Source organism: Ambystoma mexicanum, chromosome 4p (genome assembly GCF_040938575.1).
Source record: "Ambystoma mexicanum isolate Mex_15411 chromosome 4p, UKY_AmexF1_1, whole genome shotgun sequence".
NCBI lineage: Eukaryota > Metazoa > Chordata > Amphibia > Caudata > Ambystomatidae > Ambystoma > Ambystoma mexicanum.
Window position 1 is genome coordinate 431,311,762 of NC_090927.1, and position 14,618 is coordinate 431,326,379.

A 14,618-nucleotide genomic window follows, 5' to 3' on the forward strand; every position below is an offset into this window, starting at 1 on the left:
AATTAAATTAATTTATAAAATGATGCAGTTAATTCTCTCCCTGACAAGGAAACCGGCTGATCAGATTCCCCTTTCCTAAAGCTTAATGCAAAAACCATAGTCTAAACCTCTAGCCATCTCCCGCATCATCAAGATCTGCAGCACATGCTTTTCAGTGGCAAAGTGCAGGCTCAGAGGTCACAGGTGCCACCCCTGTTTTAAAGGTTCCAAGTCTTATCATTTTGAGGGTATTGAGGCTATGAGGGTATAGCTCTAGTGCAGATAGATCTTTAAATATATCTGAGTAAGGTTATGGGGAATGGTATGTCTCATAATTATTACAGCCACAGCAATCTGATATCACCCATGTGTCTATCCTGTGAGCCCCGCTCAGCTGTGGAGGGATCATGTGTATTCCTCCCAGACAAATCTGTCCCTGCCACTGATGGCCACTGATGGCAGGACTGTAGCCTTGGTGTTTTCTTTCTTTGTTCCTTTTCGGAGGGTACATAACACCCTCCCCAGAAAGCCGGCAACTCCATAGGAAGCTGGATTGGTGGGGCGTAATCAAAGGGCACATCCATTAACAAAAAGCTAGGACTCACACCAGGTTGCTGCATATCTAAAGGCCTTTGATTCTTTTGAGAAGAAGGAGTGGAGCAGACGGAAGACACAATTTACACCGGCAGGAAGATCGGAGCATCTCTTTTCTTCTCTCTGCCTCTATCTTTCCTTCCTGTCCTATGCAGATCCTGTAACAGAAATCACTTTGTGTGTAATGTAGGAAGGCAAAGTTCACTTGTTCCAAGAACCAGGTTTGGACCACTAAACGAGAACTGACCTCAATTGGCACACACTGTTCCTGTCCACCACTCTTTGCCACAGTAAAATAGATGATTGCCAGAAATAGCAGAATTACATTTGAGGTTTCAAAACTGACCGACGTTTGCTCTTCGAAAAGCACCAGAGTTTGTTAAGACAACGCATACACAAATTCGGTTCATTGAATATGTCACAGTACCAGGGAAATGATCAAGGATTCCTCACTGCTTTACGGTCTTGTTCTGTAAAGCCCCAGGGTTTGGCAAGATAATGGATACACAACCTGAGACGTCATCTCATGTCACACTTAGAACTGGCATCAACGCACCCAATCATACACAGGAGCGCATATCACTAGGCGCATATTAAAATATTACTATGGCAACATGTAAAACAACATTCGTGGCAGAACCGAGGAGATGCATTGGAACAACAGCCACAACACACAGATACTGCAAGGTATGCTTTATCATAGTCAGATGTCACTAAAGGAGGCATTTTTGACTAAGGTCACTCATTTCCCCACACTACTGTTTTTTTCTAGTACCTCCACAAGGGACCAGGGATCTTGTTCTCAAGACTCAGTAGGAGGCTTTCTTCCGACCGGAAGACAAAGTCATGCAATTGATAATGCCAAGCCTCCAAGGTATGTCAATTTCCAGGGTTGAGCCCACATACCAGTTAGCCCCACACTCCACCCTCCAGCCACCATTGACACACATTTCGCTTTCCCTTTTGGATCTTGCTTTATGTACTCCACATTCAGTAGCAGACCATACCCATCCCTGGAACCATAACCACAGGACTACAAACTTCTTTGATACATACACAGCAAAATGATGGGGCTTCTTCACCACCCACTTGACAGTTAGTGGCATAACAGCACTATGAGCACTTAGCAACTCAGGATCCTATATCAATTCTATCTACCGATTCACAGTAATTACAGAACCACCAGGCAGGCTGTACTCACCTTGCACAGCACCCTCAGCTTGAAGACTCTACTTTTGGAACTCCCCTCATCTTATTATAAGGGTATGTCCACAGCCAGGGAGGTGTTAAATTCTGGGAAGATGCTAATAATTTTAGGTTTCCCGATCAGACTACATTCACGTATTTTCATTTGCATATTGTCTGCTTCCCCCTAGGGTGCTCCCAAACTGCCCTGCAGAAGGCTGTATTGATGGCCAACCAGTTGGCTCCCCTCCGAAATGTGTAGCTGTACACCTGCTATATATTAGGGGCTCACTTGAGAAGTCAAGATGTTTACATCAACGTAGGCATACCCACATATGGATATTTGAGTACCATGTGCAATAGAGGGACCATTTCTTCATGGGCTTAAGAGATATAGGGAGTGTACATGGGCCTTGAGAATGACCGGTGGTCGAAACACGTGTCGGCTGTGTTTTTCTCTAGAAGAATTAAAAACATTCATATTGAAGAAACACTTGGAGTGACTTTATGAATAATGATGTTGGACTTGTAAAAATCTAAAACTTAGATCAAGTGTATGGTGTGAGCACAAGATATCCTCCCGAACTTCAATCTTTTCTGTTTACTTGCTACAAGCTCTGTGGGAAGCTTGAGGGAAGATTATTACTTGCTGCCGACCTTTCTTTTAGGTTTTAAGAATGGTAAATAGCACATGCAATCCAATAGCGATCCCACAAAGAAACCGCTAGCCTGTCAGATTCTTTAATTACTAGTCACATTTTAAATGCAGATATTTTTAGAGTCAGAAGAATCCATCCAAGGCATTTTGGACATTTAAGATCCTTCATCGGGGAAAACATCTGCAAAAACCCCCAAAAAGAATCTATCTGTAGCCTCACAAGAAAAGTACACATAAATAGAAAAGAATTGCATATCTAACAAATGAACATTCTACTTTACCAATTTAAACTATTATCACAGATGCAAACTACCATCGGTTTTCCGTGAGGGTACACACAGCACTGTGGATAATTTCCTTTGCCTTTTCTTTGAGATTTCTGTTGTTGGTGCCATCACTGCATTCCTGTACCATGACATTCTGGCATTGGATGCTGCTGTAGGTACATTTGACCTTCAGAACACAATTGAAGTTTGCCAAATTTTATCTAGGCGTACTGTTCAGAACTGGCTGTCTATTGGGACTGTGTTAAATCCAGAATCTGCCATAAAATGGATGTCCAGGTCTATGGAGATTGCACATGGAATGGACTATAAATTCCTGAGATGCAAATCCTTGCACTTATATTTTCAGTAGGGATAGGAGAGAATTAAAATGTTCGACCCACGTTCCAGTTGTAATCTTTGAAGAAAAGTTTTAAATTGGCTCAAGCCATTCAAACCTCCATAAAGATAGCTTGCGATCCAATTTGAGCTGAAGCGGAAAAGTAAGTGAAAGCCATTGTTCACTGAGCCAAATTGACTTCTGCCCTGCAGGAGTACAAGGATGAGCAGAGGCGAAAGTGCCTATTCAACCCTTACACCTCTATAAACCAAGAGCCAATGCAATCATAAGCGTGAAACAGGCACAGTTAAGACATATGTCTCATTATCCTTTTGTGGTAAGGTGTGCCCAGGGAAAGGCTGTACTCTCAAACAGGGTGTGAATGTGGTTCAGTAGCAACCCAAACAGTGAATATTGCAGTCCAAAAAAAAGGTCTGCCCAATCAAGGTTCTATTAAAATACACATACTTTTATTAAACAAATCAGGCCAGATTCTCAAAACTTTCTTTGGCATCTCCTCGGTTGCACCCAAAAAAATGTCAGCCCAATTCACAAAGGGCATATCAATGAGCGTATTTTAGATGCCCTTTTTCCCCATTGTGCAAATAAGGGTGCGTTTCTGGGCATTTTAAACTGCATCACAACTTCACATACAGGATGCACTTGAAAATGCCTAGAAAAGGGGGTCTTCTCCCTGTGTCTGTTCATAACAACAGGATTAGAGAGAGCTGAAAATCATAGCAGGGTCATTACTAACGCTGTCATGATTGTATTTTGAAGTGTGAGGGCAGTCTGTCTGTCTAGCATTTCCATACCCCAAATGGGATGGGAATTTTATTTTTCTTTTTAACTCATTTCACCAGAAATGCCCTTTATGGGCCTATCTTTGTGAAACGCGCTCCCAGGATCCATGTGGTTGCTGTGATTTTGTCATACGTTAGTGTAGTAGAGTGATCCCAACAATAATGTCCGCAAGGGTGCTGGATAGCATATTGTTGTGCCACTACTCATCCTCCCTAAAATGCTCAGGTCACCTTTGTGAATAAGCCAAACTGAGAATTTCAGCAGTGAGTGCAAATGAAAGCAGGGCATTCCCTGCGCTCTTTTCATTTGCGCCCATTTGTGAGAATACGGCCCATCATGTACAATAATTCCTATCTAGAAAACACTACACAAAACCAACCCCTGAGGAAAGAACACAGAAAAAGATAACAAGATGCAACACTTATATTAATGAATCAGTGGTGTATGGAAAGTAAAGTATATTTTCTTGGGTACAGAAGGGAAACAAATGACCCGACCAGTCTCAGGGTTCAAATATGGACAAAGGTTGCATTTAGCTGTTAATAATTACTTTCTTGGTTCTTGGTGGGCCGTCAGGTGTGAACCGGACTTCTTTGCGCTGTGCGACCAAGTCGATCAAGAGAGCGCAAAAGGCAGCACTACAGGATCCTGGTGGTTGAAATCTTTCAAACGGTTCTTGAAACACAGCTCTTAGCAGTTCAACAGTGAAACACACTAGGATCCCAGCTGTCTTGAGTATCAGGGTACTGTGAGTCCCAATCCAGGTGCTCGGGACAAGATGAGTACTTTGTGAATGCCCCCAAACACAAGGGAGGCTAGCACACAACTGAATGGGTCCTTCAACTTGGTGAGGACCTAAGTACCGCTGTGGATGCAGGAGAAGGTAATTCCTTAGGTTGCTGGAAATCTCACTCTAGGGACTCAGTGACAAGATGGGTTCTGGTTCCTGGACTTCCAAACATGGGGGAGGCAGGTAAACAACTGCAGGTGTCCTTCAACACAGTGGGTTCCTGGGTAACGCTGTTGCTGGCAAGGGTTAGGGGACAGAGGTTGTCTCTGCCTTGGACCATCTGTCTTCACCTTACAACTTGTGGACTTTGGAAAGGAGTGCTATCCCAACATGGTCCAACAAGGGTTGAAGTCCAAAAGATGATTCAAAGAACTGGTGGGAGACCCATTATTTAAAGGCAAGAGCCCCCAAGTTATTGGACTAAAGCTAATCAAGAGGTATACATTGTCCATGCTGTAGATAGAGTGATTCAATATTCAGTATATACTTATTTTAGTAAAAGACGTGTATCATCAGGGATATCACATCTGGAATCCTTTTACTCAGAGAGACATTCACATGTAATTTCAAAATAGAAACGTAATTTGAATGCCTCTTTTTCATTTTTTTAACAAAATCCAAGAGGTTGGTCGGATACGTAACATTTTTAGAAAGCTACAAACTACATGAAAACATTAGAAGAAAAACAATTAATAAGTACAATATAGTCAGAAAAAATCTTCAATTCCTTCACACATTAAGTAGACGCAAATAAGACATTTTCTGAAAGAAAATAAGAAAACCAATGCAGGCAGTTAAGCAGTAAAAAAGTCAGTACAATCAGTTGATTGAAACATATCAATTCCATGTCTGATTTTGGAAAAGAGTCTAACTCGTAAATAGTTTGAGATTAAACACATGTCAATAGATTTGATCCTGGTCAGTAGGATATCAATGTATACACATGTAAGAATCCGTAGAGGTGTGACTAATGAGATCTCAAATTTAAGAGATATAGGGAGTGTACATGGGCCTTGAGAACGACCAGTGGTCGAAAAACGTGTCGGCTGTGTTTTTCTCTAGAAGAATTAAAAACATTCATATTGAAGAAACACTTGGAGTGACTTTATGAATAATGATGTTGGACTTGTAAAAATGTAAAACTTAGATCAAGTGTATGGTGTGAGCGCAAGATATCCTCCCGAACTACAATCTTTTATTCTTAGTAATTAAAGAATTTTCCATCATTTGGGATATGTTATTTAAACTATGATCATGAATGGAATATAAAAGAGGTTTTCTGCAAAGGAACACACATCACTGGAGATGTTGTAATTGATATTTTCTTTGATTATTTAGTTCAACCGCAGTCTGCAAATGTGGTCAGCTCTTTTGGGCTAAGAACATATATTTCTTGGTATATGAGCAGATTGTCAATAATTAAGTGTGGCGCCTGCCTCTAGTCCCTGTTGTCCATATTGCATTTGCAGCATTAAGTGGAGGACCACACATCATGTCGTTTGAGGATATTGAAAATATCACTGATCAAAGAACGGAAATATTTGGTTTCAGAACTCAGGGGCAGAAGCGTTATTATGTTTAGTTAGGAATACCGGTTGAGTGACCATGTCTAATAACCCACTAGAAAGATGACAACATTAGAATCAATCATAAGAAAGGAAATTAACAGGAAACTGCATGCAGTCAAACTAGGGAGGCGCATTAAAGTGCAATTTATACAAACAAGGTCTATGTATTTCACTTATACCAACATTATGTGAGGAAAGTAGAGATTCTGTGCAAAAATGGAAACAGTTTTTGATTTTATTCAATTGACCATTTAAGAATTGCACTAGACAGTGGAATACACATTTCCCACTCTGAATTAAAATACCAATTAGGTAAGCCTCCATTGAAGTAGATTATTGTTGAAGATTATATACAAATCTGGACCAAAGTATGAATAAGCTAGAACAGAAAAAAGTTTGTCAATTTCTTATTGACTCATTTGATTATTTGAATGATTAAGTGTATGCATGGATGATAAATGAAAACAATCCACTGTGGCAATGGGCAATTCCGACAACAGCTTTACAAACCTGTCAGATTCAGAGATAGGGAGCCCCAAGAGAGGAAGGGGCAGCTCTCGGATGGAAAGTGTGGTATTGAGACTTACCATCCCAACACATCGAGGCAAAAGGAAGTCTAGCAGATCTGCCCCTTTTTAAAACAGAAATAAAACTGAAAAATGATGAAGGGATCCGAACCCTTGAAAAAGGTCTGCATGCAGTTCCTACATACAGCATAAATATGTTTCGACCAAAGGTTTGTTGGGTGTCCTGACCCACGTTTGAGCTATCACGCTGCAACATTTGGTGCTGTGGGCTTAGAAAATCCAAGATGACCAAAAAGCCCACATGTGCGCCAGAATCCAGGAGAACCACGCAGTTTGTGTGCACACCAAAATGGTTACCTAACTTGCCACCCACCAGTGTAAAGAAAGATCTTTGATAACAAAATCCACTGTTACTGATGTCAAAAAGTTGCTGAAATCGTGGCTCATCGGACCACTTTAAAGATTCAACCCTTTTGTGGGGTTCCACATAACCATTTTACTGTAAGGAGCCCCATCAAAACAATGTTAAGCAAGGATTATTTACTACCATGTAAGAACCATTCCTGTTTGGAATGCATTAATCCAAGAAAGATCCCAAAAATGGATGCAGTACCAACAAAATCCCCAAGGCGGCGCTAGCGGTCTAAACTCTGACAGGAGAACTGTATGCAGTTGCTGACAAAGGAATTTGACTCAGCTGACTTCAAAGGCTGCATTTTAATCAACAATTAGCCACCTGCTGTTCCCAGAGGCCAGAAGCCTGCGAAACCCTCTCACCTCAAGAGATTCACACCACAGCCCAGGATATCACATGGTCATAATAACCAAATGCAAAGTGACCCCCTGGTCTGCTGACCTAAGCCTCCCAGAGACCACACAATAGGCTCTTGCACTTGAATAGAATATGTTGATTTGGACTGTTTCCTGTCAACAAAGGCCTGCCTGCCAGCAGAGGCATGGTCACTGACCCACCCAAGTCTTGGAGGCGGACTCCAACACTCTGAGAACTGAATTGAAAGCAAAATATATATTTTACAGAAACACTGATAACTCTTTGTAATCAAATGACAGGAATGTATAACTTTGAGAGCCTTAATTTAAAACATGTACCTTCGATTCAAGCCCAAACTCCAATTTGTGTGATGTTCTGGGGCAAAACCCCGCTATTTATTGACACCACATACTCTGTGTTTAAGCTAGAGATATGGGAATTTACTGGAGTAGGTATGGACAGCCTGTGTATATGTGTATAACTTTTAATGAAGAACCAAGGTTGCATAACCCACTAAAATCGAAAATAAGTTGCCATTTTTGAATGCAAGCCCTCAGGAAGAGCAGCTTTGGGACAGAGACTACCTCATGTGATAGGTAATATGTACATGCAATGACAAACCACTATGTATTTGAGAAATGTGTATTTTGATCAAATATAGATTTGTGGACAAACTGACCAGGGGAGGATCCTCTGACCCATAAAACCTACAGCATCACTCTGACTCACATTTCCTTCCCCCAATCATGGGAGAGGGGAGAATTGGGCCAATGACAAGTAGAAAGGGGCAGGCTTAGCTAGGCCCAGGCACACACCCACTTTCAAAACACATAAAAAGAGACTGCTGGGACAGGTAGAGACATTCAATTCCATTTGCTGTGGAGCATGCTGACCGACGACTTCACATCCAGAGATCCTACACTTAGACTTCCAAGCTAAACAGAGACTACAGAACTTTGAACCAAGAAGGCCCACTGCAAGCAAAAGTATTTGCCAGCAGGCCCAAAAATCATTTGCAGACTATTCACAGCCGGACCCAGCTGTTGATTCTGGCCTGAAACCCGGTGCCAGAAAGATCCAGAAGCAGTGCTGTACCCAGAGAAAGCAGAGCAGTATCCACAACCAGAGGCCAGAGATCCAGAGTGACCCAGACCGCTGTTAGCAGAACCAGAGAGCTGACCCAGATCACTGTGAAGTGCCGAGACCAGAACCGGAGTCCAGTCCAAAACCTGACCAGATCCGTGGCGAGGCCTATTTCAAAAATATATTGTGAGTACCTAGCAGAACTGTGCAGAACCAATCTCTTAGTTAAAATAATCTAATCCAAACTATTTTAATCTAACCAGAACTGCCTCCTAACTGTCACCTGCCATTTGTAAAGCTGCAACACTGTCATTTGTCAATTCTGCAGCTGCAAAGCTGTAACCTATCTCTTTGAACTTTTAAAATTTCAAATCCGAAAAACAACCTTCACAAAATCGTTCATACTCCTTTTGCCTTAATCGTGATTCACGCATTCGCAAATTTTGCCGCGATTTGCGATTTGGCCTGATTTCAGCCACCTGTAAAAATCAGCAGCTTTTGCATGAACTGCTAAAATTTCGTTTGCCTCTTAATCACCATCTCTGAATCATTTCTAAAGTGAGCCTGAACTCATATCAAGTAGCTACTACTCACCCTGAACCTCCTAAAGGGAATTCAAAGCATTTTCAGCATATTTCTCACTTCATTGCCACCACATTCAAAGCACTTGGGTCTGTGTTTCAAAACTCCTATCTGTTGTATAAGCTGCTGGGGGGAATTGAACTGAATTCTATTTGATTGCATTCCTAAGAACTGAGTGCTCTCCTCTTCATCTCCTTACATTGCATAAAGGGTGGGGTGAATTGTCCAAGAAAGTGATTACATTGTCTTTTGCTGAAATCCTATCAAGTTATTTTCTGCACTGCATTTTCATTCCACATTGCATCTATTTGAAAACATAAAAGTATTGTTGCTATCTTATCCATCCTATACCCACTCATCATTGATTATAAAGAAGTGTGCTGACCAGGATACCAGAATTCTGGCCTTGCAGAAGGAACGCCAAGGCAGTTTGGACTCCCTACTGCAGAGCCAGAAAAAGCTGGAGCAACAGATCAATTTCAACAGGGCATGCACAGAGCAGGTAGCCACCCTGCAAATCCAACTAGACAGAGAGAAAGAGGAGAGCAATAAACTGATCCTGAAAGACCTGGATACCCAGGCAGAGTTTGATCAGGAGCACCAGAAAGCTGGTGCCTTCCAAAGGCAAACGGACGACCTGACGGCACAGATGCAGACTCTTAGTCAGGAAAGGGACACCTTAGGCCAGGAAGTCTGCCACTTAAAAATAAAAATAGAAGAAAATCACCTGGCCCACCAGAGACTGGGTGACCTCCAAAAAGACCACCAGGACTTGCTTGAGCACACCAGGAGGGTGGAGGAGGCTCTGGCAAGACAGGAGCAGGCCAGTAGGGATGGGACTCAGGAGGTAACCCTCCTGCAGCAAAGACTGGCCCAGTGCTCCAGGACCAATCAGGAAACGCAGAGAGAGAATGAGGCTCTCTGCCAGCACAATGATAGGCTCCAACAACAGGTAGCGATGCAGGAGAGGCTGATAGAGTCTAGTAAGGCCTTAACTGAGGAACTGAAGGCGCAGGCTCTTGCATTGCAACAGGGAGCAGGGGCGGATAGAGAACAGGTTCGCTGGGAAAGGGAAACTCCTGAGCATAACCTCAGGAGCCCTAGTACCAGAGGCCTTTATCCCTCTCAGTCCCTGGACTCTGCCACCCCATGTCCCCTGGCGCACATGAGCACCGGGCCACAGGGATGGCAGATTACTATCCAGCCAGAAGCATGGGGCTCATAGGCCAGTACCTCCCAGGAATGGATGGGCGGGCATCCGGATATGGGCACACAAGCACAGTGCAATTTAGTGGAGAACCCCAGGAGAATAGGCCCATTAAGGGCATCCTGAAAACGTCTGCCCAGTTAGGTCAGTGGGGGGGGGTACCCATCAAATCCTGGCAGCAAGGAGGAATCTGAAGACTCCTCTGAACGGCGCAGGACACAGGAGACCAGGTCCCCACATTCTGCCAGCCATTCCCAGGCTCGCAGAATCCGGGAAAACCTGGAAGATTAGACAGGAACCTCTGGGAGCAGTGCCTCTGAGTCAGAGGATGAATGGACCAGGGTTAACCGAACCAAAAAGGCCAATAAGGCAAAAAGGGCCTTGCTTAAGGACCCATTGAAACAGAATAAGGCAATCAGGAGTGTCATCACGCCTTATCATAAGAACGCCAAGTACTCTATTTGGGAACACTTGGAGCTCTATGAGCAAATGATGGAGACTTTTCATTTGAAGGACAGCCAAAGCTGTATCCAATATGTAAAGTGGACATTCTCCCCAGAGTACTCCAGTTTCTTTGCGGGGATGGAGGACCAAAATCATTCAAGGTGGTCCACCTATAGGGCGGCCATATTAAAACATTTTTCTGTTCACAGAAATCCCCAAGAGGCTTGCAAGGCAGCCTACAATTTGCATTGTGGGGAGGATCAGGCCCCACAAGAGTTTGTGCAAGAATTAAAGCGTGCTTTTGCGCAGACCACCAGAAGGGTGCGCACAGACAGCAGAGAATTTATCAATACTTTTTTCCATGCCTTGCCCAAATACATCATGACCCAGCTTGTGAGAGATTTTCACGAGAAAAGATCTTTAGACTGGGTCATTGAACAGGCTACCCGGATCTATGAGGTGCAGAAGCCCATAGAAAATAAAAATAATGCGCCCAAAAACCCCAAAACCAACAGCACCCCTGCTGCTGCCAAGGTGGCAGAGGTAAAAGTTGCCCCCGTTTTAGACTTGGAGATGGGGGGGCCTAAAAACCTACCTGCACCTAATAATCCTAAGCCCAGAAATCCCTCGGGCCAGTCACAGACAGGGAGTCGAGGAGGTAGTCCCACAAATGGGGTCCCTCGCTCTCCTGACTATGTAAGTCCTCGCTACAAGGGAAACAGCCCAATCCTGGGTTAAGGTGTCCCTTTCCAGCCCAAGGGGGGGATCCAACCAGGCACCCAACCCGGGGAACTTCCCTCCTAACTTCCCACAGGGGGGCAGACATTCTCCAAACCCTGGGCAGAACTTTTTCCCCAGGTATCCACCCAATTTCCAGCCCCAAAATCAGCCATCCTTCTTTCCCCAATTCCCTGAGCCCAGACAACCTAATCCGGGAGAGGGGAGGCCAAAGGTGGAGGGGTACCAAAATCTTCCCAACCAGGGGTACTACCAGAGAAGGGATAGCTACCCTTCCCGGGATCAGCCCAGGGGAGAAAATAGAGCCCCGTATCAGCCTGAGCGGGTTTCCCAGTTAGAGCGCCAGGTCCAAAATATGGCACGGGATCTGGATCACATACTGAGGGCTCAACAGAACCCTCAGATGAGCATGCCACCGCAGAATGCCCCAAACTCTGGACCTGGTGCTCCAGAACAATGACGGGAGCAGCACCCCGATAACACACCGGTTCTCAGGGAGGAGGCACAAGGGGAAGGGGGGTGTAAAGCCTTGGAGGAAGCTTCCTTCCCAACTTGTAAACAGCCTCTTGAAAACCAGGAACCGGAAATAAAATCTCCTACCCCTGAAAGTCTGCCACCCAAGGAGCAGAGAGGAGGTAGGAGAAACAAAGGACCCAAACAGACCCACATTGTGGAGGAGGTTCAGGTCTTCCAATTTGAGGGAGAGGGATCCTCAGAAGATCCTGGGAAAAGGATCTTCTCCTTCAGAGATGGGGGAACTCCTCCCAAAGAAAAATGGGTCCCAAGGGATTCCAATCCAGACTGGGGAGATATGGAGACTGAGACTGAGCTACCGCCGCCCTTCATCTCATCCCAGAACACACAATACCAAAATCCCCTGGTTCAAACCCATCCTAGTGACTGCCTCCAAAAAGGGGGAAGGGGGCGGCCGAGAACCGGAACCAGGGGAACCCACAATGGCTCTGATCTCCAGTTGCCAACTTTTTCTTTCAGATTCCCAAGGCTCTCCACAGAATTCTGCCCAAATCTCTTCTCTAGCAATGTCCAAAACCAGAAAGTTAGCCCACCAGTTGTCCAAAAATGTGCATTATCTGTGCCCCCTTGAGGAGAAGGAGGGAAGATACTATGCCCCGGTACAAGTACAGGGGCAGGGTACAATTTTGGCACTGGTGGACACTGGATCCCAAGCCACCCTTCTGTCCAAAAGGGCCTTTGAGGAACTAAATGCAGGAAGGGGGAGAATTACCGTATTCCTCTCACCTCTCTTCCTGGACAACTGCAGAACTTTGAAGGGAAGGAAATTCCTGTTGAGGGGACTGCAGATTTGGACATCAAAATTGGGCGACACAAGGTGAAACACCCGGTCATAGTAGTGACTCCAGAGGGCACCCCTTGTTTACTAGGGAATGACCTCCTGAGAAGGTTGTCACCCCTAATAGATTGTGTAAACAAGGTCCTCTGGACCCAGACTAGCCGACCAATAAAATTAAAACAGAGTGTCAACCATGTTAGTTTAAACGGCACCTGCCACATGGTTGAACAAAAATCTGACCAAGTAGAATTTCACTTCCAGAACAACCAAATTCCAGACATGACAGTAATAGCAGTAGGACAACAGACTGGTGATGGGGGGTCCTCTCTATTCCTGAAAATCAACCTTCCTTCCAGTTTAAGGTGGTATTCCACACTGGAAGGAAACACCCTGAAATTCTTTACTAATCCACAATCAGAAACTCCCACTCCTATCGTCCAGAAAGATGTGAAATCAGCTCAGAGCCTGGCTGATATTCAGCAAATTGGAGAGCAGTTGTTCATCCCTGTCCAGTTAAATGATGGGAAGGACTCTGTTCTCGCTCGAGTGTGTGTGAACAACGGTAAGAGCTTCATCAGCGAAGCCATGTTCCGCCAACTCCCAAAAGATCCAGCCATTCCCACATTCAAACTGATAGACAAATGGGAAATGGACCTGGAAGCACCTAATTCCAAACATCTCCTGCCAAGCAGGTGTGCTCAAAATCTCCATTGGCAACAAGAGCATAGTCCATAATTGTTGGGTCGTGCGAGATGTCACTGTCACCTTTTACTTAGGCAGTGACATTCTCAATCGCTTTGCCATTAGTTTGGACCTAATAAACTTCAAAGCTTGGTCCCGATTAGCGGATAATCCCAGGGGGTTTGATGATCCAGAAAAAGCATTTAGGTCAGCTCAATTGCTACCTTATGCAGTTGAAATTCAGATCAAAGAGGAAGTCACCATCTCAGAAAGGACCCGACAATTCTCCCTGGAAGTGAAAGTTAAAAGAGGACAAAACCCTGATGCTTACATACATCTAAACGCTTCTCTCCAACAGCAAGGGTTGGGGGTAAACCCAACACCATTAGTCAACATAGAACATGACACCATTCCAATAGAGGTGGATAACAGCGACTTAAAGAGTATTACTCTAGCCGCAGGCACCATTATTGGAATGGCGGTTGATGACCAACATTTTTCCATTGATTTAGGAAATGAACTGTTAGGACCAATCCCCAAGGACTGTTTTGACAGTGACAGTGATGACAATACAACACCAGACAGGATTTTTACCCGGCATGGGGGGAACTTCCTGGTATACACTTCCTGCCCTTATGGTAAGGAAGGTGTGACTTGTGACTTCAGGAGGGATGAGGTGATTTTCCAGATCCATGAGGGTTGCCTTTCCCACCTGAGGCCTCCAGTCCAAATCAGCACTCTGACTAGGGACTTCTCCACCCAGCTGGAGGAGGCCGCTGAGATAGCCAAACCAGAAGTCTTTCCAGGCTTCAGGCAGATGGTGGAAGAGAGAGTCAACCTAGCTAATGCCTGTGTGACTCTGGAACAGAAGCAAAAGTTGAAACAAGTTTTCTTGGATTTCCAAGATCTCTTTGCGGTAGACTCATATGACTGTGGCCGTACCGACATCCACACAACAACAATTCCCACAGACCCTGGAATGACTCCAGTGTTTGTGAAGCAATATCGTTTTCCTCTCGCATCCATGGAGTCCCTCACTAAAATAATTAAGAACCTTGAGTCCCGGGGAATAATTCGTCCAATACACAGCA